This window comes from Schistocerca gregaria, chromosome 4, assembly GCF_023897955.1.
Source record: "Schistocerca gregaria isolate iqSchGreg1 chromosome 4, iqSchGreg1.2, whole genome shotgun sequence".
NCBI classification, from domain to species: Eukaryota; Metazoa; Arthropoda; class Insecta; order Orthoptera; family Acrididae; genus Schistocerca; species Schistocerca gregaria.
The window spans coordinates 363898158-363902990 of NC_064923.1; positions in this window are offsets into that span (position 1 = coordinate 363898158).

Sequence of the window (4833 nt, forward strand, 5' to 3'; positions counted from 1 at the left end):
TTTGGAACGTAACAGAGACCCGAAAATGTCTCACGCTAAAACCTGCAGCTGGTGTGGTCCTTTTATCGTTATCGTAAGATCTATACTGTTCTTCTGGAGGGCTCTAGCTTTTAACAGGGGCTGGGGGGTGGTCCTTGACGTAACAGAGACGCGAAAAAGTCTCACGCTAAAACTTGCGGGTGGTAGTGGCCCTTTTTGTGTTATCGTAAGGTCTACACTGTTTTCTGGAGGGCTCTAGCTTTTAACATGGGCTGGGGGGTGGTCCTTGATGTAACAGAGACGCAAAAAAGTCTCTCGCTAAAACGTGCGGGTTGTGTGGCCCAAGTGGTTAGCTGGCGACGTGGGTGTCCAGTCTGTCCCTTATCGTAGGGCCCTCTAGCTTAACACGGTTCTGCTCTCGGCTTCTGTTCTCGTTTCTCCCCTCGGAACTGCGTCGGTATCACAGTGGGAAGGTAGGACATGCATTTAGGCATTCTTGGGAAGGTAGGACATGCATTTAGGCATTCTTGTGTTCGTCTGTGGTATTCCATTTGCTCACTTGTTACTTGTATTACTTTGATTAATTTAACGTCACGATTTATTCGGAGCTATGTGACATACTACTGGATTTGCTTATCATGTCAGGGTTTTCATGGAAGGTGTTGGATTTGCCTGATACCTTACAACTGGTGCAAAAGAAATCGACATTAGGGGCTCTTCTTGTGTACTTCACTTAGCGAAGAAAGACCATAAACTCAACCTGCTGGAAGTCTGGAAATTAACAAACATCTAACTCACAGTTCAGATCTCATCCTAAATGACCAGGCACAGCTCAACACTTTCGCTCTCCTAAACTTCATATAATCATCTGTGTTGTTCTTAACTTTCCACGCTGTCTCTTCCTACATATTCCCATTTTCCTGTATTCATTAAGGTCTTTTGTTTTATTGAAGTTGTCTATATATTCCATATGGACCGTTGTTTTAATAGTTAAGGCTTTCTTTTAACTGGTATTTGTATTACTGTCCATGTTTAACACCTTTTGTCTCATCAGATATATTTTACTTGTTTCATTTATTTAATGCAAACTGTTACATAGCCGCAGTTTTGAATATAATGTTAATGTTAAAATGCAGTACCCCCACACTCTCAAAGATTGCATTTACTGTACGTTCCCTCAAACTCGTGAGTTTATTTTGTTTAATTAGTTATGTTTATTAATAGAAATGGTATGTAGCCATGCTGCTCCTATTTTGAGTTAAAGCTGTTCCTATTTTGAGTTAACGTTTTTCCTGTCTATCCATTTTTATTTATTTACTGTTTAATTTTTTTTACTTTCTCATTGAATTACCACCACACTGTCAAAGATGTTACTTACTGTATGTTTATGCTTCAGTCTAGACGTGTTACTTCTCCTCCAAAGTTATTTGCTAACATTGTAACTTATTTGGTGACAATACTCAGTAAAAGTCTAAAGATGGCCTTGTAGGCCGAAAACCGGTTAACACAATGAAAGTAATGCTACGGAACAAAAGCAAACTGGTGCTTTTCATTTATTATATGCGACAATTTTTTGCAACTTATGGCAAACGACAATCAAACTGTACTTGCAGCAAAGCGATCCACAATCTCATCGCTTTCAAAGTGATTTGAGAAATACCCTCTGGAATTGAGAGTTGTGTCTGAGATGTTGGTGTGTAGAATCTATGACACAGAAGACAAACCATGCGACCATGCGATTTGCGGTCAATATCAGCCTCAAAACCACGCAGGTAGTAAGAGTGGATGGATGCGAGAACTATCTCGTACGATCAGCGTAACGGCTCATGCATTCGAACTGCTGACAAGAAAAATATACAGAATAGTAGAATAGTAGAAAAGAAAACTGGGGATTTTTAGATAACGATTAGTTTGGCTTTAGGAAAGGTAAATGCACCAGAGAGTCAAATGGTTCAAATGGCTCTGAGCACTATGGGACTTAACAGCGGAGGTCATCAGTCCCCTAGAACTTAGGACTACTTAAACCTAACGAACCTAACACACATCCATGCCCGAGGCAGGATTCGAACCTGCGACTGTGGCGGTCGCCCGGTTCCAGACTGGAGCGCCTAGAACCGCTCGGCCACTTCGCCGGCCTCCAGAGAGTCAGTTATAACAATGTAAGACCAAGAGAAAAGTCCTCCGTTTAAAGAAGAGTCTAGCACAGGGATGCAGTCTTCCTCCCCTACTGCTGGACCATTATATCCGACAAACAATGATTGAAGTAAAAGGAAGGTAAAGGAGTGGGATAAAAACTGATATCAATGAAAATATTCACTGACTGATTTGCTATCCTCAGTAAAAGAGAAAAAGAATTACAAGGTCAGTTGAATGGAATACAGAATGAAGATAAGACTAAACAAAAGAAAGACTTGATTAATTAAGGAGCAGGAATGAGACTAGTAATAAATTTAACAACAACATTGGGGACCACGAAGTATAAAAAGTGAAAGAATTCTGATATCCTGGAAGCAAAATTACGGATGACGGAAGAAACAGATAGTTACTGTCTAAGTGGGCATTCCTCGCAAAAAGATATTTACTAGTATCAAACATAGATTACAATTTGAGTAGAAAAAGTCCCAGAATGTTCGTATGGAGTACAGCATTGTACGGAAGACCATCGTGGACTGCGGCACAACCGGATAAGAAGTTAATCGCAGCTTTTGAGAGTTAGTTTGAATGTTAGGTGGACTGATACTGTAAGGAGGACTGATACGGCAATAAATGCGGAGGTTGTCCGCGAAATCGGCGAGGAAAGGAATGCGTGGAAACAATGACTGAAAGAAGATAGAGAATGACATAACATGTGTCCAAATGTCATCCGTGATAATAGAGGGAGCTGCAGAGCGTAACTAGTGTGACAAGATAGAGGCAGGAATACTAACAAACAACTGAAGAAGTTGGGTGGAAATGATAGTATGAGGTGAAGAGTTTGACACAGAAGTCGTATTCGTGGCGGGCCGCTTCAAACTAGTCAGAAGACTGATGACATAAAAAAACTGACATTCCGTCGATGGAGATGCTGCCCCGACCAATTCGCAGAATTGATGGTGTCGGTTGAGCGATTGTGGATCAGGTTTGTTCCTAAACGTTTCGGTGTTAACTGAAGTACATTCCCTGCCGCGTTGGTGCCGTCGTCGAGGCGAAAAACAGTGCTCTTCGCTATGAGATATGTGCCTCTAAATTATAAATTGGTTAGTTAATGTATGTATGCTAACGGCGGGTACTGTTCCGATGCTCGTACGTAAAAAGATACGCCCCGCGAATCTAACAGTCTAATCAGGTAAGATGGCAGTTTAAAACTTCACAAAGTGAAACATCATGTTTGACATCAACAAATCAGACAACGTCATCCATCGGCAGTGATTTTTCACTCTGCAGCGGAGTGCGCGCTAATTTGAAGCTTCCAGACAGATTAAAACTGTGTGCCGGACTGGGACTCAAACCCAAGACCTATCGCTTCTGTGGGGAAGTGCCCTACCAAGTGAGTGACCCAAGCACGAGTAGCGACTCCTACTCACAATTTTACTTCCGCCAGTACCTCGTTTCCTACCTTCCAAACTTCACAGAAGTTCTCCTGCATAACATGCGGGACTAGAACTCCTGGAAGAAGGGACTTTGCTAAGACCTGATACAACCACAGCCTGGAAGACTATGAGTCCCATGGCCCGGCCCTTATGCTAGCAGTTATTCGTCTCGGCACTGATTAACACAGTTGTTAGCTGTCTCCCTGAGGTATATAGTGTCAAATTCTGTCCAACTGGCGCGTCAGAATGTCTAAATACCGAGCTGGTTGGAGGGCCCTGCCCACAGTGCTCTAAACGTTCTCAGTTGTACACAAATCCTGGTGTAGGTGCCGCAGATGACAACCAAAGTGGTCAGTCAATTAAATGAAATGGCACACAGACAACCACTTCCGGTTGTCAGGCCGTATGACAGGTGGCAGTCAGGTTGATATCTCACCGCTCTCCGTAACATCTCCAGTCACGTCTTCGACCTGGAATCTAATAAACTGGAGTAGATTTGTCTTTGGTGATGAGTCCCACGTCGAAATGAGTCGCGATGGTCAGAGAACACGTGTCTGAAAAAGCTCCGTGCCGCGGTGGAAACCAACCTGATTGTCGCCACCCGTACGGCCCAACAATCAGAAGTGACGGTCTGGGGTGCATTTCTTTTCGTAGTAAGACCCATACCATTTTCAGCTACTACACCTTTACTGCACAGCGCTGCGTCGAAGATTTTCTACGCCCCGCCTGCCGCGTTGGCCGAGCGGTTCTAGGCGCTTCAGTCCGGAACCGCGCTGTTGCTATGGTCGCAGGTTCGAATCCTGCCTCGGGCACGGATGTGTTTGATGTCCTTAGGTTAGTTAGGTTTAAGTAGTTCTAAGTGTAGGGGACTGATGACCTCAGATGTTAAGTCCCATAGTGCTTAGAGCCAACTGAACCTTTTTTTTTTATTTTACGCCCCATCTTGTTGTTCTTCATGGCAAACCTTCCTGGCCCTACATTTCGGCAAAGTAATGTCCTCAGTTTCTACTGCTCGTCTTCGTGCTTGCCAAACGCGACCTTAGCCAGAAAGGTCACCCAGTTGAGAGCGTTTGGAACGTTATGAGCAGGTCCTTCCAACCACCTCAGGATTCTGACAATCTGTCGCGCCAGTTGGGCGGAATTTGGCACAATATCCCGCAGGAGGACATACGACGACTCCGTCAATCATTGCTAATCCGAAGTATAGCTTGCATAAAGGTCAGAAGCGGACCAACGCGTTACTGACTGGCTCAGTTTATGAAGCTATTTCTCTTGAATACTTTAT